General features: G+C 42.6%; 1 protein-coding gene and 1 non-coding gene across 2 annotated transcripts in view; both read left to right on the top strand.

Annotated features, from left to right (window-relative positions):
• The window catches only part of STK39 (serine/threonine kinase 39), a 116,252-nt gene that overhangs the window by 1,763 nt on the left and 88,846 nt on the right, over nucleotides 1–25,643 (top strand).
• Nucleotides 598–674, top strand: TRNAK-CUU (transfer RNA lysine (anticodon CUU)). Its single transcript has one exon. It is a non-coding gene; the product is annotated as a tRNA-Lys (tRNA).

Here is a 25,643-nt window from a genome sequence, read left to right as displayed (position 1 = left end):
TTTTTGTCCTGCTGCCTGTCATCCCACTTCTTTCTTGGCCTTCTCACAGCCATGGCACTGAAATAGCTGAAGGATGCTGTGCAAGCAAGGTGCCTAAGCTCTCCTCTTCTCTGCTTCTGGAGCAGGGAGGTATTCTGCAGCAGCCCCACTTGTGGATTGCCAGCATCCTCATCGTCCAGGGGGAAGAAGACCATCAAAAGCACCTTGTAAAACTGTCCACTTAACATTCTTCATCAAGAGTTTGGGGACACTTAACAGAGTCGCATTGGACTCAGTAGGGCTTACTTCTGAGTAGAGATATAGGACCGTACTTTTCTGTTTTAACTATACGTTCCAACATTTATGGCACCAGTTTAAGTTGTTTTTTAAAGATCAGCTCATTAACAGAGAACATTGCAGGGAGAGTAAAATAATATCTTTATTGGGGCCAGTTTTTGTTCATTATGTGGCTTCCGCTCAACTTTTCCTCGGAGAGGGATTTATTTTAAAAAGCAAATTAAAACGAGAATTTTTTTGTGGGTGATGGTCTGCCTTGGTTTCTGACCGGTTAGCCTTAGAGACCTTGTGTTGACACAACTTACATTGCAAATGGACACTGCTTTTGGAAATAGCTCAGTTGGTAGAGCATGAGACTCTTAATCTCAGGGTTGTGGGTTCGAGTCCCACATTGGGCAAAAAGATTCCTGCATTGCAGGGGGTTGGACTAAATGATCCTCATGGTCCCTTGAAACTCTGCAATTCTGTAAATTTGTGAAATGTAAGAGCCAGCCATGTCTGGCCATGTTCTTCACAGACTGCTGCATCATGGTAGGAGTTAAACAAGCCTCTGCAAGAAATCAGTGAATCACTTTCTTAGAGTGGTAGCCTAAGTGTGTTTATTTGGAAGTAAATTCTATTGAATTCCGTGGTAGTTGTTCCCTAGTCCCATGTGCTTCATAAATGAAGCTGTAATTTGTCACTTGTCCTCCTTTCCAAAATTCTTAATAAACTTTTTATTAAGTAAGCTAAGCAGGATAAAATCCCATTGACTTTTAAATGAATTGCAGTCTGTCTTTATTTAAATCAAGGTGACTTCTTTCTCCAAGAAAACAAAATCTGAATTAAATAGGAAACTTTAGAAAATCAGTGAACAAGCATGCACATTCCTTGGCTGCCACAACAGTTAAAACATACTGGCTTGTAACAAAAATCTGGCTTTGTTCAGTTTTGGCACATTCTCTCTTGCCACATAGCCCACACACTTTTCGTGGTATAAAACTTACATTCATAGACTAGGGAGTTGTGAAATGAAGGATTTCTGTTTTGTGCTGCCATCTTAATTCTAAGCAAGATTTGTTTACTAGGAAGTGAGCACCATTGAACACATGGATAGGACTGTACTTTAAGTGCCCCATGCTTTCTAGGTATAAGATCTGGTAGTGGACTAGAGACATCAAATGACCATACTGTTTGGAGAACAGCCTAAAGATTCATAGTTTGCACAATAACAAATACAGTACAAAAAGTTGGGTTACCAAGAGAATCGGGCTTTAACTGATTGATAGAGGGTTCTGAATTAACTTTTAAGAGAGCCAGGGTAGATTTTTAATATTTTGGGTCCTTATATTAAATCCAGACTTCATTTAAACCAAATGCTATCCCTTCGAGTGTTGCTTAATATAATCAAACTTTTAAAAGCAACTATTTTTTTTTTATCTTGGTCCTTTAATTCTGTAAGATGACTTGTAGCTTCTTTGTATTATGTATTGCTTACAAAATGAGGATGATGAAGGCCTAAACTAGTCATGTGAAAATAAGCTTTGGATATGAACTAAGCACATTCACCTTTCAAAGAAGAACAAACAGAAATAGTGCAATCTTGAACTTGTGAGAATAAACGTAACTTAAATCAAAGTTGGATCTTTGCTCAGGGTTTCATAATTACCATATTTTTAATAAATATTTTTAAATACATTATATTATGTTGATGTTATGATAGGCACTAGGTCTGAAAACCCTAACTGGTGCAATTAGTCGGTTCATTCATTGCAAACATGAGCATGTAAGATTCTTGATCTTGGCTTAGTTTGAAGCCGTGGATGTTCAGTACTTGTGGCATTGTTATAATACATGTCTCTCTGAGTTGCATTTTTGGAAGGGTGTTCCAGATGGATCCTAATTTAATCCAGAGCAATGCTCCTTTTGAATTAACTTTTCAGATAAGTAAAAGCAGTGACAGGCCACAAAAAACCACAGTTTTATTATTGTAGTTGCAAGGTAGTTGTTCAGAGAGTCTTGTAAAACGCTTGTCCTGATTAAATGTGGCTTACCTGCAAGATTGTTTTAAAAGCATGAGCGGACTAGTGTAACAAACTGTGACTCCTGATGGAAGCATATTTGACAGCTAAAAGTTCCAGAGGAATGGATTTTAACTTTCTCTGGTCTAATCCGGATGACACTTACCTGCTGGCTTTCTGTTTCCTTTTGTGTAATTTGCATTGCATTCATTTTCAGGTCAAGATAATGTAATCTCTGAATTGGCTCTTAAATACTTTATACTTACAACAAGAGCGTGCAGTGTGTACCCACTGTAGCAGTTAGACATAATTTATTCTAGGTCTTTAGTTTTCATTGGAGAAGCCCTCATTCTGACAATTGGCTTCAAATATCCCATTGCTGTTAATGGGTTTGAGTACCTTACTGGTGCATATCTAGTAGAAGAGGACTCTGCTTTACGTTCTTTCAACAGTATTAGATAAACTCCTGGAGAATAAGGTGATCAATTGTCTACTCCTTCCTACTCTCTGTTTCCTGCTACTTAACCAATTCCCGATGCACAAGAGAGCCTCCCCTCTCATTCCGGGACCAGTAAGCTTACTCAGTCTTTTATGAGGTACCTCATTGAAAGCTTTTTGAATGTCTTGAGTACACAATGTCAGCTGGATCTCCTCTATCTATATACACTTGTTGACACTCTCAAAGAACTGCCATGGACTTGGGAGGCAGGACTTGCTCTTGCAGAAGCCATGTTGGCTTTGCTTCAGCGAGGCTTGTTCTTCTATGCTTGGCTACTGTATCTTTAACAATACTTTCTAACAGTTTTAGTTTAGAGAAAAGATAAGAGATGACATGATAGAAGATTATAAAACTATGTCTGCCATGGAGAAAGGGGATAGAGAAAAGTCCACCCCCTCAATAACACTAGAACTTCTGGACATCTGGCAAAGTGAAGTGTTCAAAGATTTAGGACTGATAAAAGAAAATACTTCATGCAGCGTATAATTGAACTATACAGCTCACTCCAAAAGGAGGCAGTGAGGGCTACCCAACTCGGAGGCTTTGATTAGATAAATTCATGGAGGTTAAGGCTGATGGCTATTAGCCAGGGTGACCATGTTTCATCTCCACTGTCAAAGGAGGTAAATGCCTCTGAATACCAGTTTTTGGGGGCTGCAAGGGAGCAGAATCCAGTTGTGATTAGATCCTTCTTAATGCTTCCCATGGGCATTTGGTTGGCCACTGTGTGAACAGGATGCTGATAAAGCTAGCCTTTGGCCTGAGCAAAGAGAAACCAGAGGAGGAATATGGATCACTGAGCCCACCATCCCATACACTCTTGAGTACTTTTTGGAAGATGCCACACACACCTCAACAGGTTTTGTATTATATCCATCCTCTTAAAATTGGGACCCCGGTAGTCCATTTAACACAGGTTTTCTGTGGATGAAGGTCTGCTGGCTTAGTTTAGTGTATGAGAACTGTACTGGCAAAAGGGCTACCAGGCAGCATCCAAGACCCTTAGGAATCTGGTTGGGAGGTTCTGCTTTCTCTTTAGAAACCACGGGAAAGTAAGATAGCAAAGGCCTTTCCTTCTTTCATCCTCAGTGGAAACCTTCCTTATTCCCTGGACTAAGCAAAGCTGCTCCTAGCATACTGTTGTCATTGCATCAAACTTGCAGGGTTGAGCAAAGGCGTTCATAAAGTTTCAGCTAGATGAGTTTTGCCCAGCTTACCTATTGCCATAGTTTCCCACTTTAGTAGTAGCTCTTTGCCCTGTAGTTCACTATAGTTACTTGAGGAGTTAGTGATTTCGCTTGTGGATTAAAGCGAAGCCTCCCAGGGAGCTGTTAATACAGTTAGCAGACCAGCAGGTTACTTGCAGCTTAAATAGGAGGTAACAGTATTTTTCTATTTTTAGGCTTTGGTTAAACACTCAGGAGTGACTTTAAGGGGGCGGGAAGAGTCTATTAGCTCCTGCATTCAAGCTGTTGCTTCTTGGCCAGTATATCTGAATTGCTGTATATACCCTGAACTTCAGGCTTGACAACTGGCATTGAGGTCCCAGCCTTTCAAGCAACATCTGTTTGTACACAGGCGAGAGTTCATTGTGAGTCGCTTTACTCATGCAGGTAAAATTAAGCACATACCTGTGCACATACCTTTTTTCTGAGGGTGCAGTTCAGTTCAGCTTCCTGATTATGTCAGCATATTTACATGAATAAAACATACCACTCTAACAAACGTCAACTTGGTTTTACTGATTATTTTAAAAGCCACTATCCTTGTATGGAGTCGTTCCCCCAAGTTTGTGAGACTGCTGTACACACAAGAACAAAGGGCTCCTATGAGAGCTATTTGAGGGTTTTTTCTTACTTCTGTTTACATGTGGCTGTTTTTGATAAGAATGCATCTCTCAGTTTTCCCTGCCAAAGGAGGATTATGTTCATTGATGAAAAATGTATGAAGATTTTCTGGAATTCTCCACTCTGTAGAGGAGGATATAGCTGTTGCTTTGCGTCTGACAGAGGCATCCTGGGAAGAGATAGCTCCGGTCTGCTAATGATCCCATGAAGAAAAAGTTAAGGAGGTCTGTGCCTCTTTGCCTTAATGTAAGGATGAAACTTCCTTTGAGAATAATACAAAAGCAGGAGTTCACAACTGAAGTAAGCAGCCATGTTGGCCCGTCACACTAAACCATGGTTTAATATGATATGCAGGAGCAGTGTGCAACTCATACCTCCTTCCACATGGGGGCAGGATTTTGGAAGCTCTTGCCTCCACTTTGCCTGTGGGGTTTGTTGGTTTGTTTTAATGGTGGAGTATACTGTTGTGTTGTGCGACTGTTTTCAGTACAACTACTCTAAGTCAGTTTGAATTGTATTGTATGTATTCTGTATATTTCTGCTGTATTAATGCAAATTGCCTTGAGACCTTGGGGTAATAACATGAACGCATAAGGGAATGATAATTTGCAGTCTGTTGTGCTGTCCGGACTTTACCTTTAATTATGGTTTGTTGCAAACAAGTCTGCTTCAGACCATGGTGTTTTTTAAAACTGGTCAGTTTTATGTCAATGGCCATTCTGTGTCTAGATAACACAGCAAGCTGTGATCGGGGAAGAAAGGCAGAATGAACATTTAATAAACGAAATAAAAGCTTAACAGTTGAAGCAAAAGCTTCTGAACTTCTGCTGACAATGTGGGAAGACACAAGGAGAGTATGCTAGCCCAGAGGTTTTCGTAGCTTGTTCCTAGTCATGCAGATTGGGTATTAAACCATTTGAGAAATATGAATGTTGCCACTATCTGCTGGCATGAGCTGAACGGCAGAATGTTAGTTCGTGCATTTTGTACTATGTACATTGTGATGGCTGACATTGCCAGTGTTTTGGTGTTGGATCACTCTGTTAAGGTCTTACAATAATAATCTAGTTATGTAAACACTTAGTTCTCAGGTTTATTACTTTAGCCTTGCATATAGTTGAGGCCCACTATGTTCCCCTAGGCCAGTGCTTTTCAACTGGTGTGCCATGGTGCCCTGGGGTACCTTGAATGATGGTCAGGGGTGCTGTGGGCAACACTGGCCTCTGTCCCTCTTTCCTTCCCTCCCTCTTCTGATGTCCTCTTGTGTCTCTGCCTCCCAAAGGCTTCCACAGCTGTTTGTTGCAGCAGCCCTGGCTATAATCTCCTCAGGCAAAGGATGCCTCTGAGGGTGCTTTCCAGGCCCCTGTGGGGCGGTGGGAGGAGGCACCTCTGTTTGGGGCAGGGTGGGTAGCTCAGAGACCAGGGGCGGCAGCTGTGGCTGCCCAGAGGACTCCTAAGGAGAGGAGAGGAGGCTGAGGGAGGGTGTTAGAAGGGTGAGAGGCTGCCAGCTCTGCAGGCAAGGGATGACAGAACTGGGCTCCTGAGCCCCACAGGGGTGCCGCAGAAAGAACGCAGTTGGTCAAGGGAGCCGTGGACTCAAAAAGGTTGGAAACCTCTGCCCTAGGCTGTTGCTTTCCCCACTTCCAGGTAGAGTCAGGGCCATGAGTGGGAGAGAGAGTTGTAGATCCTGTTGCCAAAGGACTGCTATATTTCTCCAGCTATAGGAAAGTGCTAAGAGTGGCATGGAGGACAATATGGTTGTGAGAGACTGGGCAGGTACAAGTATAGTTTTTCTCTGTTGCTCAGATGAGCAGGCAGTCTCTATTCCAAGCACATTGCATGGTAGTGATATAGGTCCTGTTGCTACTACAGCTATCTCTGCTTTGAAGAAAAACATATATGTGGGGTTGGTAATCTGGATTAGATGCGCAAGGGAAACAGAACTATGCTCATAGTTCAGAATTTTGCCCATAAATCTGCTACAGCCTTTCTTCCTCTTTCTCAAAGGCAGGGCATTTTTGAACTCTTGATTTCCCCTTCCTCTGGAGTCTTGCATGAAGATTTACCTGAAATTGTGCTGTAACACCATCTTTTTCTTTTTAAGATGGGAGCAAATGTCTCATGAAGAAGATAGGAAGTTGCCTCAGATCCAGTGATCCACCCAGCTCTGAATCATTTGCCACTGTTTCCCAAACTTGGGTTTCCAGATGTTTTTTGGACTACAATTCCCATCACCCCTGAGTACTTGTCCTGCTAGCTAGGGATGATGGGAGTTGTAGTCCAACAACAGCTGGAGACCCAAGTTTGGGAACAGTGAATTATACACGGACTAGCAGTGGATTGCCAGGGTTTCAGTCATGGGACTCCCCCACATCCATGTAGCATTAGAAACTCAGATATATTAGCTAATTGCAAAATGGTTACTTAAACCTAACTTACGATCGCCACAATGGAATGCTTAGATGCCTTTTTTTTTTGGCAGTAGAATTTATTTTTATTTTTATTCATTTCATTTCAATACCACTTTATATTAAAAATAATAATCTCAAAGCGGTTTACAAGGAATTAAAACACCAAACAATCCAGAATAAAACAAATTCAAGTGCCAGGGAAAATATTTCAGATCCTTCTCTAAGTCACAATTTGCTTTCCCTGTATTTTTTTTTATCTACTTAATTTATATAACTGCCCCATAGCAGAAGTACTCTAGGAAACCAATGTGGTGTAGTGGTTAGAGTGTTCGACTAGGACCTGGGAGATCAGGGTTCAAATCCTCACTCGGACATGAAGCTCACTGGGTGACCTTGGGCCAGTCGCAGCCTCTTAACCCACCTCACAGGGTTGTTGTAGGGGTTAACTGAGGAGCGGGGTGAATCCTGTACTCTTTGGAGAAAAAGGTGTGATATAAATGCAATAAATGAGCTCTTCTGCTTACCTGCAAAAGAAAGCTGGAGGGGCCAGACTAAGTGGTGGAAATCTCAGAGTGGAATTGCTTGGTTGGGTGCACATTTGTCTTAGTTTTGCTACAGTTCCCAGAATAGTTTTAACAATAAATTCCTCTTCCCAGAGAACTCTGGGAATTGCAACTCTCTGAGGGGAATAGGGTTCTCCAAACAGCTCTCAGCAGCTCCCAGAATTCCCTGGGGGAAGCCTGGACTGTTAAAAGTAGCATCATTGAGCTCTAAATGATGGTTGTGAGTGTGGCCCTAGTGAGGACCACATGCTTTACTTGCATCTTGGTGCAGTTGTGTGAATCAAGCCATCCATATGACCAGTGGTTTTTTTTTTCCTGGGGGAAAATGTAGGGGAACTCACCACAAAGTTTGTTTGTTGTGGGCCCAGTCACAGTGCCACCACCTCCTCGGGCATCGGCTAAATGTAAGATAGGATTAATAAAATCAAGCAGACAACAATCTGGATTAGAAATGGCCACAACTTTATTGATTACAGATTATAGGTGGATTTTGGCTCAGGCATTGGGTACATATCTGTTCCAGCCCCGCCACCCGACAAAAGTAATAGTTATTTTTTTAATTTTTTATTATTAAATCTTTATTAATTTGAATTAAAAAATATCAAAACGCAACATTTAATACAGATGCAAAGCTAGAAAATAAAGAGGAAAAAAGAAAAAGAGAAAAACAAACAAAAAAACATAATACTATGTATTTCATATATGTAAATACCATATCATACTTTTTTTACAAACTCACAAAAAAGAACAAAAACATTACTGTGAATTAGCTAAAAAAAGACTTCCAAATATTTTCATTTACTATATCTATTCTTTCCTTTATAATACACAGTCTCAAATTAACTTAATTATTTTAATACGTCCAAACATAATATCATTTCCACCTTTTATTTACAAGAATCACTCTAGTTCTGCCAGGAGATTCTTATTCTTACAATAATTGTTTAGATATTCTTTAAATATTCTTCATTCTTTATATACATTCTGTTTCTATTGATCTCTTACTCTCCCTGTCATCTTTGCTAGCTGTAGATATTTTATCATTAGGGCTTGCTACTCTGCTATTGTAGGTATTGCTTCATTTTTCCAATTTCTTTCCACTAATATTTTGCATACATGAACAATGTTTTTATATTTTTTCCTATTTCTATTGACAGAATGCCTAGAAGGAGGGTTTCTGGTCTTTTTTAAAAATTAAATTTAAATATCTTTTCATCATAAATATTGTTCCAGAAGTCTCGGATAATTATGGACTTCCGGGTTGGCGCCATCGCCGAATGGCGGACTCCCTCCGAGCTCCGGAGGGAGCCTGCTCGGCAGGGGCTGGGTCCTACCGCATCGGCGACGCGGGGACCCTTAAAAACCACGGCCACGGAGGCCGTGGACATGGAGACTCGGCTGGCACTGCTAGCGCCCTCCCGACTCGTGAAGGAGCCTTTTTAAAGGCTACGGATCGGGTGCCGGGGAGAAGCGTGGTGCTTTGAGTCCTCTGCTATCCCTGCCGAGCGAAGCCGCATGCCATCCGGCGGAGAGCGCTGACTTCTTCCATTGAGAATTCGGATTTGTAACAACAACCCGTGAGTAATTTGGAAACCGGGTTTAAAAGGAGAAAAAAAGAATTTTTTTTTCGGATTTGATACGAGCGGGGGGGGGATCCAAAAAGGAAGTCAGTCCCCCTCCCTACTGTAAACCTTCCAAAACAAGGACTGGGAAACCAAGGTCCAAAAAGAATTGAATTGCTGATAAGAACTAAGAATTCCACGATGGGAAACTACAAGAACTGTGCTGGAGGAAGAATTGAGGGAGAAGGAAAACGTAACCCCCCCCCTGGGAACCGGGGTGATTGAGGAGAGAGCCTGGCGAAAAGCGAAGGAGATTTTGACAGCTGTCAAAGTAGCTGTCAAAGTCCGAAATTTAAAGAGGACTTGATTATGAGGACTTTGCTGGTTAATTTTGCTACAATTTGTTACAATTTGTCAAAACTTGGATATAAAATGGCGAAAACATGGATAACAATCGGACTTTTGGACTAGAGAAAACAAAGTTACAACAATCCCCCTAGAGGAGTTTCGGGACATTACAAAGAAGGTCGTAAGTGGAAAAATACCATTGGAATTCTACAGGACTGGTTATCTTCTGGGAAAGCTGCGAAACGGAAACAATATTGTGTCTACAGGGTGTTTAGCTAAACAATAGAATTTTCTATTGAAGAAAGGAAGGGACTGAACGTATGTTTTTGTTCCTGAATAACAATAATCCCTGCAGACCTACTAAACTTCTGAATTAGAACGTTTTGGCAGCGGAACAAGAGGAAACTGGACTACAACTTGGAAAGAACAATGGGGGGAGCTTTATTAAAGATTGGAAATTAAATGGTTTAAAAATAACTTTAAAAATAATTATAAAAAGAAAAAAGCCAGCAAGGAATCGGGGGGAAAATGTGATTTATGGACTTTAAGAATTCCAGGCAGACAATATGGATTAGTGGTCAGGGGGAAATTAAACCGGGGACGGGGGGGGGGAGAACTAGAATCCAAAGGCTTGTCAACTATTTTTTGAATTGGCTTTTTTTCATTTACTATATTTTTTATTTCTTGTTTCTTATTTCTTTATTGTGTGAGGTGTCTTTATCACTAAAAAAAAGGGGAAATTGTGGAATGGAAAGGGGGTGGGCCCTGGGGAGAGAACTCTTGTCTTTTATTAAGGGTACTGGTGAGGACTGAATAATTTTAAATTTAAATTTGAATAATGGTTTAAACAAATTAAGTTTTAATTAGAACTGAGAACTTGTGGAGCCAACAATATGATAGGGGAATATGGTAGGGGTGGGGGAAGGAGGGAGTCCCGGAAAGAGGGTGTTTGAAAAGAAGGCTTTGAATGTATTCTATTCTTTTTCTTTCTGTATCTCTGAAAATCTTAATAAATATTATTTAAAAAAAAAAAACAGAAGTCTCGGATAATTATGCAGTTCCACCACATATGCAAATAAGATCCCATTTCTTTTTTCCAGCAGATAGGTGATCTATTTGTGTACATTTTTGCCAGTCTTGCTGGAGTAAGGTGCCATCTATATATCATCTTCATAATATTTTCCCTGAGATTATAGCACGCCATGAACTTGATGTCCTCCCCCAATAATGAATCAATAATTAATTTTTTAAAGTTGGTTCCCCCAACTTCTTCACAAAACCCCCTTCGTATGGCCAGCTGCTGAATTAGTAGCTTCCCTACCAAATACCACTAATGTTATGCCACAGTTAACGCTGTTGAAATATTGCTTAGTAAAAGCCCAAACTTCTGTTCTGGCACGCTTGGTCTCAATGTCAGCCTGGACAGTGCTGGCTCTGCAAAGTTTGGCACCGGGTAATGCGGCCGGATTCTTCTTCCTGACAGCTGCATTTGTAACCAGCTGCAGTATTCCTTACTACTGTAATTATGTTGTCCGAGGGAACCACAGCCAGATGAAACTGGCTTTGGAGGGACAACTGAATATCTAGTCATATGCTGCAAGAGAGGAATCAGCTGTCCTGGGAGAACAGCCCTCCTGAGCGCACTTTAGTTTCAAGTGCGTTTACAGTTCTGCTGCAGAATAATAAGTAAGTGCAATGATAACCAAGTGTCTGCTGTGCTTTCAAGTGTTCAAAAGGGGTTCATTACAACAACCCTTTAAGTAGGCCTGTATCATCTTCCCAATGTAATGAACAAAGGATTTCCTTTTTTTGTTTGTTTTAAATTGAAAATTTTTCAGCATACAATCCAATTAAAAAACACTAATCTAAATAAGAATAATAAACAACAAAAAAGAGAAAGAGACAGAGAGAGGAAAAAGACCCCCAAAGCCCTCTATCAGAGGTGGATTTTAACGCTTGCCTCTCCGCTCTCACCTGGGAGAACAAGGGATTTTTTGATTCACCATATTCTTTTTTGGGCTACTGTGTATACGCAGACCAACTAAGTGTTGGCTACTCTGCTGCTGGGCAAGCTCTGCTCAATTTCCAGGTGCCCTTTCCCCCTTAAATAGTTTGCTGGAATGCACATTGCCTCCTCACTCCTCAGTGCTTTAGCTTGACTCCTGCATCCTCTTGCATACTTTGTATGAATTTGCTTTGCCCTATGAGATATTTTTCTTAAATTTTAACCTTGGAAAATTGCTCTTGATGGAGAGGAGGTAGCTTTCTGATGGTTGTCATTTTGATTTACTGCCCATGCTACAGCCTAAGGTACCACCAGCACATGTTACATAAAATAAAATAAAAATACTTTATTTGCTGTACAGAAATACTGCAAAGTATTTATTTACAGCAAATAAATATTTACTGTAAATAAATACTTATTTGCCAGTATTAAATAATACTGTTAAAGTGTTATTTAAATAAGTAGATATTTACTCATTTAAATAATACTTATTTAAGTATTATAAATACTTACAATAATAAGTATTATTACTTAACAGTATTTATAGCCTGCTCTTCACCGAATGTTTTCAGTCTCAGAGCAGAGAACAAAGTAATACAAATAAGCAAAGAAAAATAATACAGAAATTGCAAAAATCGTATTAACAAACCCTGTAAGCAACAGCTCAAAAATTCAGTCATAAGGTAAGCAAGCAAAACTGCAGTAACAAAAAATTGCATTTCCAATTTAACCAAATACCTAGGTAAAAACAAACAAGACAGCTGGGATAGCTCAGTCGGTAGAGCACGAGACTCTCAATCTCAGCTTTTTGAGCCCTACATTGGGCAAAATATTCCTGCATTGCAGGACGTTGGACCAGATGATGTTGTGCCTTCTAATTCTACAATTCCAAGACATTCAAATAGATTAAATAACCAGTGGCCTTAGCAACAGTTCCCACCCTGTTTTTCACTTGCAATAGCCCTCTTCCTCCCTCTTCTGCCTCTTGCACAAAGAAGACCCCACTCTGAGCCAATAGACCTCAGCGGCATTTGAGTAACTTAACATTTTCCCCTTCCCCTCTAATCCATCCAACCTCCCCACACACCATGAACTGCTGCCCACAACCATCTACAGCAAGAAACTCCAACCCTTTATCTACAGTAGCAACAGCCATGCACAGAAAAAGGAGCATCAACATGCCACAGCTGGTGTTTCTCTCCCTTTCCCAGTAGGGCTGCTAGATGGGTTTGCTTCCTCCTAGGGGCCAGATCTACCGAGACGAGTTGCTGTGCTCACTAGGTAGGCCTGATAGAATCATAGAAATGTACAGTTGGAAGGGATTCTAAGGATCATCTAGTCCAACCCCCTGCAAATGCAGGAACATGCAGCTGTACCATATGGGGATTGAACTTGCAACCTTAGCGTTATCAACGCCATGCTCTAATCAACTTGAGCTTTATGGTCGACCTGCTCCTGACAGACATTTAGGTAAGAAGTTTGTTGTTGTTTAGTCATGTCTGACTCTTCATGACCCCATGGACCAGAACACGCCAGGCACTCCTGTCTTCCACTGCCTCCCGCAGCTTGATCAAACTCATGCTGGTAGCTTCGAGAACACTGTCCAACCATCTCGTCCTGTGTCGTCCCCTTCTGCTTGTGTCCTCCATCTTTCCCAACATCGGGGTCTTTTCCAGGGAGTCTTCTCTTCTCACGAGGTGGCCAAAGTATTAGAGCCTCAACTTCAGGATCTGTCCTTCCAGTGAGCACTCAGGGCTGATTTCCTTCAGAATGGAGAGGTTTGATGTTCTTGCAGTCCATGGGACTCTCAAGAGTCTTCTCCAGCACCATAATTCAAAAGCATCAATTCTTCAGCGATCAGCCTTCTTTATGGTCCAGGTCTCACTTCCATACATCACTACTGGGAAAACCATAGCTTTAACTATACAGACCTTTGTAAGAAGTTCGTAACCATCAAAATAATTCCACAGATAATACAACATTTACTAGTCATAATACTAAATTTAAAAAACAACAACGAGTGTGTGTGCTCCAAACTAGAGGATGTGGTTGAAGATTTCTTCTCGTGACATTTTTCCACTTTAAGGGTGATACAGGAGTAGGACTTGTGTGCTTATTTTTTACCCTTGCACAAGCAGCAGACCAGAGCATCACTTTCCCGATTGCTGCCTTGCCTGGGGTTCATTTCAAAGCAACATTTCCACCCCTCCTCCAGATTGAAGCTGTGATTTAAGTGTCCGCACATGATTCACAGCTGATTCAAGGAGAGGTCTTTGTATTTGTAGTTTGGGATGTATGTACCTCAATGCGAAACTGTCAAGGGAGAAGGAGCCCTGGAATGTAAGCAGGAGGTACAATCTCAGAACAATGTTCCTAAGGTGGTTTAAGTTTTTTAATAAGCCTTCAGTGGGTGGCATTATAGGTCGATCTACGGCATGAAGAATAAGAGATTCACCTTTGCCTTAAGTGGGTCGTAGTTAAAGCCACAGTGTTGGCAGTGGTGATGGTAAGGGGAGGCAACTGCAGAATCGGACAACAGCTACTCAAAATGCAACAAATCCAACAGCTACTCAAAATGGCTGAACTCATTTTGAATGACACCACAGGATGACTGGCTCTATTCAGATGTTAACAAGCATGGCCAATGGGCCACGTAAATAGCTTTGATGGTAGTGCTTGATAAGTGGTCCACAGAGGACTCTTTATGTGTGGAGGAGATGCACATGTTGTCCCTAGGAATGAATTTTCTCATGTCCAGCAAGCAAAGCCTCTTCAAACTTGATATTTTTTTTTCCCGGATAGATGGTGCGCTGAGAGAGATTTATCTTTTTTTTCTGTTACAGAACTGCTTTTCTTTTCAGAGGCTTCCAGGGTGCAATGGAGAGAGCCTGAGTGAAGATGTTAATAATTAGTTACTTGTTAATTAAGTGGCAGATTGTTATGACATCTGTAGGGTTAATATTTCCACTTTTTCTCCCCTCTGGGTATTTGACCTGATTTGAGTGCCCTGTATGCTGAATTAATATTGGTTTTATTCCAGTTGTATGATTAATACCAACTTAAATCATCTCGCCAGACTAATTACATCTCAATACTCTGTGGACAGAAGCTGCTTTGTGAACTTGATGTGAATCCACAGTTTCAGGAGAGGTGTATTTAAAGTTTTAAATGATAAAATGGCCTCGCTTATGGTATATGTGTTAGGTAGAAAGGTGGGGGGTATGGATTTAAGAAGGCGTCAAGGTGGTGATTATTAATCCAGAATGCGGCAGCTAGACTGGTGACTGGGAGTGGCCGCCGGGACCACATAACACCAGTCCTGAGAGATCTGCATTGGCTCCCAGTACGTTTCCGAGCACAATTCAATGTGTTGGTGCTGACCTTTAAAGCCCTAAACGGCCTCGGTCCTGTATACCTGAAGGAGCGTCTCCATGCCCATCGTTCAGCCCTGAGGTCCAGCCACTGAGGTCCAGCGCCGAGGGCCTTCTGGCGGTTCCCTCATTGTGAGAAGTGAGGTTACAGGGAACCAGACAGAGGGCCTTCTCGGTAGTGGCGCCTGCCCTGTGGAACACCCTTCAGATGTGAAGGAAATAAGCAGCTATCCTATCTTTAAAAGACATCTGAAGGCAGCCCTGTTTAGAGAAGTTTTTAATATTTAATGCTGGGGAAACTCAGCCAGATGGGCGGGATATAAATAATAAATTATTATTATTATTATTACCCTCGTGCTAGTGGTGATTTGTACCATGTGTTGGACCTCCAGATTTGCTGAGCTCCCATCAGCCCCTGCAAGCATGGTCCATGGCAAGGGATGATGGGAGTTGTAGTTCAGCACACTTGCGGTAGTGAATCACTCTGTGCAGAAATACTTACATGTGCAAGAGTAGCATAAGCAGACCTTCCTCAGCTGGTAGATCTTGGGTGCTATTAAAGGTTGACAGTGTGGGAGGCACTGTTTGCTTCGTAAAAGTTCTTGCGTGTTAAGATCCCTAGACCTCCCTCAATAAATAAAGACACAATTGACACAGAATTTAGTTTAAGGCTATTGGCATAATTTCGGCCACAACTTTATTGATTACAGATCATGAGTGGTTTGCTTAGGCATTGGTTCCCAACTAGCTGCACCTGACCTCAGCAGGGCAGCACTGACGCCTGGACTCCGGCAGACGTCAATAAGGAAAAACATCCTGGGGGAGCATTGGACCAGGTTCAGACTCAAGCTCACCCCAGATGCTCCCTGGGGCTCTGGCGTGGCCCTAACCCCTGGAAGGAGATTGGACAAAAGCAAGGCGAGCCCCTGGATTCCTTTAACGGAATACCCTAGCATTGGAGGGGCAGGCACAGCTTATCCACATCACCTCCACCACCATCGAACCAGTGCCTATCCGCCAAACCTTACAAAGTTGTGACGATTTGCTATGTGGCAGGCGAAACCCAAGTGGCACCAGCCAGTCAGCCAAATGGGAAAATTCCTACCAGGCCCCCAAGAACAGACGACCAACGATGGTATAGCAAGGTCATAATGAACCCTAAATATAGGGAGGGTGGGCGGGTGATCCGATGCACGAGGCGAAAAGAGGAAACTCAACGCAACGTGCAGCGGTATATAAAAGGCCCCTCGGTTAATGCATGAAATGATCCCATTGGCCAGAATTACCCCAGCAACCGAGGGACCACCAATTGGGTTGTTGTGGCTATCCAATCACTCCCACCCACAACGGCAGTGAAGTCAGCTTTGATGATCTGACCGCAACGCATGCTCTCTGGGAGGACATGATTTCCCATGCTCCTGCTGCCAGAAAACAAGCCATGGTCTAGTTGTCATTATATCCAAACGTTGACTCATGGCTTGTTTTTTCTCCCAACAAACCACGAGCGGAAACTCAGGACAGACCTAGGGTATAGTTTGTAGTTTGTGTGGAGAGAAACAAACCATGAGCTCAGCTTCAAGGAACATGGGAAACTAGACTCTGGCTTGTTTCATCTGCAGTGCAACAGCAGGAACGGCGGAGAAGCATTTAAGTCATAATTCATTTTTAATTATGGTTTAATATGATGTGCACGCCAAATCGTGGTGATACTGTTGGCACTAGATGGCAGAACTGCTACAAGAAGTGTCAAATGTTATATGGGATATGCCCTTGTTGGGTCATCAAATGTTTGATGCCATATGGTCAATAGGCTAGTGTACTATGTACGTCAGCATAAAGATAGAGGAAAGAGGATGCAAGACAGATGTTGCTAGTTATGTTGTAAAAACTGTTCCTGTGCATACTTACTCAACATTGTGCATGGGAATGCAGCATGAATAATTTAAGATGGTACATTTTTCAGTACATTTTTCTAACTCTCGAATCTTTTAATTATTCTTAACAATGTTTTTTTCTGGCTTGGAGTTACCTCATTAAGAGGCAATGAGAGCAGGATGGTTAGTGTTTTGAGTTGTACCAAAGAAATACACATCACCTTCTTTCCTTTCCTCTTCCATGCTTAACTAGTATTTTCCAGATCTCTGTTTAATAAATTAACTACTAGTTGATGAAATTTGATATCTTAACATTCAGCTTTAAAAATCTAGGATATAAAATGTTGCATCTATTTATTGTATTGGAATATTCATAAGTAGGTGGACTATTCATAAGTAAGTCCTGTTGAGTTCAGTGGGCCTTATTCCCAGCTAAGTAAGGACAGCATTGCTGTCTTAGTCTAAAATAGTTTAATCTTGATATGATCTGGTTGTTATGGCCTCTTTGCTGTTGTCTGCAAACTTTTACAGCTATGGTGAAAAGGAAGAGAAATTGTGGTTGGTTTCAGTGCTTCTCCTTTTGTAATGAATTCTCACCTTCCCTTTAGTTAATTGCTATTAAAGTTCAGATTTGCATATTATGTTTCCACACCCTGCAAAGGGGACCCTGGAAGTTTTTCTGTGGGAAAATACAAGGTTTAAACATAGTTGTGGATCATACAAGCAAGGTAGGAAAGAGATCCCTGAGCAGCAAACGAGACTGACCGATGCCCAGAAAACATAAGGGGGTGGATTGGCCTTCAGGCAATTTATGAGATTAGAACTGCTGCCTTTTCAGACTTTGCCCTCTGATCCCTGTGCGGCACGTTATAGCAAAAATATATTATTCAGCGCTGGCATGCGGGGAGACCGCATCCCATTGTCTTGGTAAGTGCTCCTATCTCCTGGCAACATCTTGCCACTGATGCCAGGAGACGGAGGACTACGGAAGTGGCCCCTTGCACCGGTGCAAACCTGTGTCAGAAAACGTCTGGGAAATGTGTCTTTCTAAGAAAGGTTTGCTGCTTACATAGAGCAAGGGCCAGGCTTAGCGTCCAGTAGGTGACGCCGAAAATGAACGAAGCCAGGCCTCAAGCCTGACGGGGAGTCAAGTAGGCTGCACCTTCCATCTGAGCATGCAATGTTGGGTCAGTGAGGAGGGAGTAGAACGAAACTATGGGCCTTTATTAATTGCTTTGTATTCTGGGAGTCTGTTGTGGTGCTGAAAACTGATTCCCCAGCTGAGCCCTATTTGTGCCACACCTGCTACACGAGAGTCGGCTCAGGCTGCCAAAGACTTTGCCTTTCACTTCCTGACCCGTGGCACCTCCATGCTTTCTGTTGCTTTTCATACACACCTGTCGGTGTGGCGGAAAATCCCCCCTCCCCACACTCACGTATTTCACGCGGAAGGTGTTAGTCCGTGGGGGGGGGGGACGAGGTTTCTTGGTTCAACTCATTCGTTAGACAGCTCTGAGGTGTTTTTCATATTTTTAATGATAACAGATAGATTTTATCCAGACAAACCCAGCGGTTCTGTTCCGTGGCCTGGATTGTATAGCAATTCACAGGCCTTGGGCTGCAGCGAATTCAGATGCATAATCTTTGTGGGGATGCTTTGCCCTCCCTGTTGCACCCCCACCATCAGTGGGGAGGGAGACATGCTCATTAATTAGGGGAGAGGCTTTTTTTCTTCAGTTATCTACTGAGATGAGCAAAAAGAGAAAAGGGGCATAAAGGTTCTCATTTCTTGACTGTAGTCCCTTGCTGCCTTTTTTTTTCTTTTCCCTATTCTGCAAGCTATGCCAGTGAGAAAAGACAGGAGGTTTCTACTGGCAGTCAGCCTGGAAGGCTAATTAACTGGAGGAGGGGCTAGTATTTTTCCAGTACCTCTCCGGAGAGAGCTGCATTTAGTCTATTTATTTTTTTAATAAAAGAAACCTTATATCAAGTTTGTTTTCCCCATAAAGCTCCTCCTTGCATTTTGCAAACAAGGCTTCATGGCACAGAAGTGAGACCCATGGATGATTATAATTTCCTGAAAAGATTTAAGTAGTAAATTTGAATATGCATTTGATCTTTATTCAGATTTCATACTCGTTAAGAGTATCTGATGAACAGCTCCTGGCCTTAACTTTGCACTCTGTGTACCAGCTGCTCGTGAGTGTGCGTGTGTGCCTGATTTGTGCCTATTACAGGAGCACTTTGTCCAAGATGTGCCCATTTAGTTGCAAAGTAGATTTAAAAGTAAAATAAAATATGCTCATCATTGGAATGAGTCTTAACAACTTTTTCCAATTACCGGGCATACTTATTGTCATAGTTTTGGGAACTAGAGCTGTATGATTGCTGGGGCTGGGGTGGAAATGTCAACTTTCAGAGAGTTAGTTTTGTTTGCCACAACAAATCAAGACAATTTTACAGTGGCATATGCTTTTTTTCGTACCATCAGGCACAGGGAATTTAAGAATTGCTTCATGTTTTGCTGAAGTGCACTCTAGTCCGTGGAAGTTTATACTATAATAAATTTGTTTGTCTTTTCAAGCAGATTTGCAGGTAGATGGGCATGTATTTTCTACATGCTAGGGAAAGAGATTTCTCTCTCTGTATACTTAAATAGACATATTAGAGCATGCTAGTTGTTGGTTCCGTGGAAGCAGGTTGGCATCCTTTCTAGATGATCTGAAGGAGCACATGCTTAACACACAAAAAATAGAATTATTTTTTTGTTTGATGTAGGTATCCTATCCTCCCCAAAGGAGGATAGACGATGACCTAGAACGGACATGTATAAAATACTAGTTTGAAACTGTCTTAAAATGGTAAATACTATGCTGGTTGGGACTGTGATGGGAATCCTAGCAACGACTGCAGGGCCACAGGTTCTCCACCCCTGGGGAAATATAAAGAAGGGTTCGTTGCTTACACCCACAAAAGTTTGTTGTTGGGTGAGGAGGGTGCCCAACCCTTGTGGGGTAGACACAGAATGCATTGGTTAACTCTTTGACACTTTAAATATTAAAGTAGAATATAAGACACTGCCTCCTCTGCGGTATATTGGGCCTGTAGATATGTCTAGAAACATAGTCTATTAGCTGTTTTACCTTAATTTATTTCTCATCTAATGCAAAATGGAGGGACTGTGATCATAATTGCTGAGATGAACTCATCCATTCCTCACACAATTCTTAGCAAGTGTTTGAATTGCCTGATACTCGGGTAATCATGATGAGTTCATGGTTTTTCTCCTCTTCCCCCATACTTATTATCATGTTAATTCATAATTCATTAACATAATTCCTCTCAAAGGTTTACTTGGCCTAGTGCAGGGGTCAGCAAACTTTTTCAGCAGAGGGCCGGTCCACTGTTTTTTTTAAGGGGGGGGGGGAATGAATGAATTTCTGTGCCCCACAAATAACCCAGAGATGCATTTTAAATAAAAGGACACATTCTACTCATGTAAAAACACACTGATTCCCAGACCGTCTGCGGGCCGGATTTAGAAGGCTAAAGGGCCAGATCCGGCCCCCGGGCTTTAGTCTGCCTACCCATGACATAGTGTGTCCATAACTGCTAAGGCACATTAGAACCCTCCCTGTCTTGAAAGTATTATAGGAAGAGTGTAAAAAACCTCTGCTCTTCAACTGCTCTAAGGTTAAAGGCCCTGAAATACACAAGTAGTAACTTAGGACAGTTGGCTCATGCTGGAGTATAACATGACTGGAGTGTGGAGTATGGAATATCTATATTGTTCATCATAAAAAATTATCCCATGGCAATTAAAAAATAAAAACATAAAGTACAATGAGCATATAAAATAACAGTAAAACTGCAGCAGCGAAGTATTTTGTTTACTTAGGAAAAGCGTATTTCCAAATGTTGCAGATGGGGTTTTGGGTTTATTTCAGTGCTTTCAAGTCTGAGTTGAAAAGCACTGGGAATGAGGTAGATATTTTGGAGTAGGGAGGCTGAATGCGTTGAAGAGTCAACTATCAAGCTTTACTCCAGGTTTGTTAACCTGAGCTAACAACTCCCAGTGAGGCGTTCCGTATTTCACTGTTTCCCGTACAGAGTCATTTGTGGGTCGTGATATTTGCTTGTGTTATTAACACAATCACTTTATTTTTTTTATCCCAGGATGAGTCAAGAACATCTGGCCTTTTCAGATGATCTTACCACCTGATTCACCCTTTGATATATAAACAGAGGTTGAAGGAGGTTGAAGCTGGTTCACGGGTGATTTTCTTGGATGAACCAGTGCATTAGTGCGAAAGATGTGTGGGACATAGAAGGGAGTGAAGTGGCTTGTTTTTCCTCGCAGTATGACATGATGGGGGAAATTCTTCTGTGGGTGTTCAGAGTTTTCAACTTGCCTGTTTCTCCTGACACCTCCTAGCAGTGATGCTCTAACATATCTGCCAGGAAAAAATACCTCCCCAGATTTTACTGCTCCATTTACTAAGTTCGGTGTTTTGTTTTATATTCTGCCTTTCTTTCATCACAGAACATCATGTGGGGCTCTGGACGGTCCATTCAGGCACTGAACAGGCCAAAACATGCTTGGCTTTAGTAGGGGGACTGCATTGTTAGACTTCAGAGCTTAGTCTGCTATTCTTTAGTCTATTCTTAACAGCTGCTGTTGCTTTGTATTCACTGCAACTCATTCACTGTATCTTTTAATATTAAACTGTTCAGATGGGTGAAGGAGCATGGTAATTAAAATGAATATTCACAACCTGGCAAAAAACCTACCTGGACTACTGCAGAGTGTATCCAGAGGTGGATAGCTATTAGCCGTGGGCCTCTTGTGGAAGTTCACTGCCTGGCTTTTGGCCAGGCCCGTAGATTGAACTCTTGTTCTAGCTGTTAGTAGCAGATGCTTCCAAACACGTGGGTTTCTGGTCTGCTTCCTTCCTCCCCAAAGTAGTTTTTTCAGCATTTAAGAAGATTGACCCTGGCTGATTTTTAAAAGTACAGCTGCCATGTGGGTTGTGAGAGTTGGACGAAGCCGACCTTGAGCCACAGGAGAGATCCAGAACATTCCAGAGGCGTAGAAGTTGCTGCTCAAGTTTGTACCAGAGGCTCCGAAGAATAAAGTTGCAAGCCATTCCTCATCCCTCCAGTTTATGTTCCTAGAATCATTGCACCCGGGTTGGGATCCACCTGGTGATAAAGCTAGGCCTTATGGTTTTTTTCCAGTTTGGCTCTCTGATTTTGAGCTGGATATTGCTTTGTGTTCTATATTTAATGCTCCCTGGTTCCCCTTGACAGTGGGTGTGAGGGTTGAGGCTGGAGCACAGGAATAGTGGGCAGGATTCAACTAACGAGCCTTGTAAGTGGGAACCCTCTGCAAGGACCTCCGCTTGTGCAATGGTGCTTTCTCCTCCTCTCCCTGTGCCTCCCCTAATTGGCTCCAGGTGGTGGTGTGAGAAGAGCGCATAGGGGAGGGGAGGTGGCAAGCAACAATGCTTGCACAGACAAAACGTTCGTAAACGGGTGATGTTGAATTTCACCCATTGCCCTAATCTTGCACAAGAAGCAGATTTGCAGACCATATAGCATGCTGCTTTAATACCTTGCACTGCCCCTCTTCCCCGACCCATGGTTTTTTCCCCAGATTTTATTCCCATGTCTCATCTCTTAATGGCACTGTGTTGCAAATGGATGGAAAGGCAAGCCTATAAAACAGATTGCCAAATGTGTGATTTAAACTGAACATCCGGCTTTGCTTGCCCAACCACTAACCAGAGGCTCAGAGTGATAAACTCTTAGCCACTTACGGTGTCTTTCCATCATCCACTTGGAGCGTGCAAAATGCTCAATTCCATGCGTACTTCCCCTCTCTCTTCACAAATGGCAAGTGAATCATTTTCCCGTTGCATCAAAGGTTTATGCACTCCACTGGTAGATTTCAGGGGTGAGAAATCTCCCTGTAGAGTGGAGGAAGAATGCTCAGTGGCTTCTGAAGCCACCAGATGAAGTATGGAATATTTCTCTGTGTGTATATGTGTTGTGTGTGTGTGCGTGTGTGTGTGTGTGTGTGTGTGAGAGAGAGAGAGAGAGAGAGAGAGAGAGAAGATCTGAAAGGTGTTAACATATCAAAGGCATATGGAAAACCAGGCTTCTGTTTGTTCTGTAAAATACAGATGTACTCCCTTTTCCTTTTTTCTGTTGCTGTGGTTAGCTCTGCAGGCCTCCTCCCGTATTAAAACAGAACGCAACATCATTTTTTTTTTTACTCTGATGTTATATTTTGTGTGTCTGTGCCAAGGAGTAAGGACTTCTTTCTTTTCATCTCTTACGGAATTGTTACAACTTTATCTGCGTTCTCATCCTCCTCACCTAAAGCGGAGGAAGACAGTGACTCAGCAGGCAACTAATAATATAATGGAGTTGCTTATAAAAGGAGCTCTCAAGCCTTAGTGAATGCCTCAGAAGCAGTAATGCATGGGCTGTTCTTTTCCTATCACAATCCTCTTTCAGCTGGCGTGTAGGGGAACAAAATTGAGCATAAGAGGAGTGTTTGAAGGAACTGGTCTCAGCTCCTTATCTCTTACTCCCAAAATGGCTCATTGTCACTATGACAGTGATGGCATCTGTGTTTCTGTAACTCTTCCCACTGGTCAAAGGTGGGAAGAGGCATTTCAGGTTCTCCTTTGAACCCACATACTTCTTCTGTAATTTTTAAAAAATGGAACTTGGAAGAATCTCTCTAATGATCTCTCTCAGCTGCTTAACCTCAGGCCAGGCTCATTCTGTTTTTTTCCTCAGTTTCAACACACTGCGCATTGCTGCAGGCAGTGGTGTAGGTTTTCTGGAAAAGTTTTCATGGTGCAAGTTTCAGTTTATAGGATACTCTCTAGAGCAGGGCTGTCCCAAGACATTATGGCACCTGAGGCAACCACAGAATGGGGGGGGGGGGAGAGCTACATTAGGAAGAAGGATGGGGGAAATAAAGATCTACATTGGGAACAAAGAGGGGGATCCAGTTAACCTTACCCAACAATTGAAGTGGCAATCAAAGTATGTTTTTTTTTGGGGGGGGGTGGAATTGGTGATAAAGGAGGGTTCAGAGCCCAGGAGACCCCAGACGGCAACCTCTGCATTTCCTCCCTAGAGGTAGGAGGAGACCTATTGGCCAAGATGCTGCCTTAAATATGGCATTAGAGAGGCTGCCGTGGAAGTGGCAGACCCAGCATCCTAAGAGCACATTGCTGCCACCACGGCAGCAGCAGTGGGCAGTGCATTGCTTGGGAGGCCAGATCTGCCCCTGTGGATCCTGCCACCTGAGGCGGTCACCTCACCTTGTTATACGCCAGGGGTGTAAGTGAACAGGCAATATGGAACACCCCTGCTCTGCTGAAATGAACGACCTTGAATATGTAATCTTTTGCAACCTTCCCGAGATCTTCAGGCGAAGGGCAATATAAATATAAATACAGTGGTACCTCTGGTTAAGAACTTAATTAGTTCCGGAGGTCCGTTCTTAACCTGAAACTGTTCTTAACCTGAAGTACCACTTTAGCTAATGGGGCCTCCTGCTGCTGCCGTGCTGCCAGAGCACGATTTCTGTTCTCATCCTGAAGCAAAGTTCTTAACCTGAAGCACTATTTCTGGGTTAGCGGAGTCTGTAACCTGAAGTATCTGTAACCTGAAGTGTCTGTAACCCAAGGTACCACTGTACGATATAAAGAATAGAATAGAATAGAATATGTACTCTTTTGTGGCACAGCAGTGATCCCATGTTACAGCACAGCTTGCAGCAGACAATATCCAGCCTTACCTGCAATTCAATTGTCTTTTTAAATTTCCTGTTTGACTGAGGAAGGCGGCCAGATTGAAAGAGTGAACAACAAGAGATATCACTAGAGTGAACCAGTAGGCCGAGATGAGCTTGAAACAAGCCGTGGCTGTGTTTTTGTTTTCTAACCCCCCCCCCCAAAATTGATAAAGCAGCCTATTTAGGATTTCCATCACCCCCCATCTCCATAAGAGCAGTAACAAATGGTCTTTGTGTGCTTTAGAACTGAAAGAACAGAATGTGACGGAATCCGAGCACAGAGCTCTCCCTGCTTTTTGGAACTTCAAAGCTGCGTGTGTCTGGTGGCGGCGGATGGTTTGCCGTGCCTGTGACTTCTAGGTTCAGCGAAAGCTTTGGCTGCGTGGCCACTTAACATGCAGTGTTAGGGTCTGCTGAGGACGGCGTGCCTTAGCTTCTGTTGACACATGTTTTAAGTGCAGACATTTTCACCGCTAGAAGGGCCATGTTTGGCGAACTCTTGCGGGTGGGGAGAGGAGAATATCCCAGGATTTTTCTTGGCTCTGCTTGCTAGAGTACAGATACACATTCTCTCTTCCAGCCAGGGGCATTCCGAAGAGAGATCCATTTTTCTCGAGAGGAGAGGAACAAGGAGGACTCATCTTTAAACGGCTCTCTGCAGTGAATAGCACACAGTGTTGGGGGAACATTAACAGATGGGTATGTCTGGTAGTTGTCACCTAGCTGTGTTCATCGACTTATGAAGTTGGCTTATGCTAAGGCGGCGTTCACACTGCAGTTTATTTCCCTGACATTTCCCTGTTGCTTTGCACATTATATTTGAGCTTTCACACAGTGTAAAAGCCACTTCCAGAAAAGCTAATGGAATAGAACGTAGAACAAGTTTAGCACTCATTTCTGTGCCTTTGGATTCCTGGGGGAAAAAATCACTTTGCCGCTTCCACAACCTAGCTCAGGGTTTCCCAAACTTGGGTCTCCAGCTGTTTTTGGACTACAATTCCCATCATCCCTGACTGCTGGTTCTGCTAGCTAGGGATGATGGGAGTTGTAGTGCAACAACAGCTGGCG

The sequence above is a fragment of the Podarcis raffonei genome, chromosome 1 (assembly GCF_027172205.1).
Source record: "Podarcis raffonei isolate rPodRaf1 chromosome 1, rPodRaf1.pri, whole genome shotgun sequence".
In the NCBI taxonomy this organism is placed as follows: domain Eukaryota; kingdom Metazoa; phylum Chordata; class Lepidosauria; order Squamata; family Lacertidae; genus Podarcis; species Podarcis raffonei.
The sequence above is the reverse complement of the archived record's forward strand: the minus strand, read 5'-3'. Positions and strand labels throughout refer to the sequence as shown.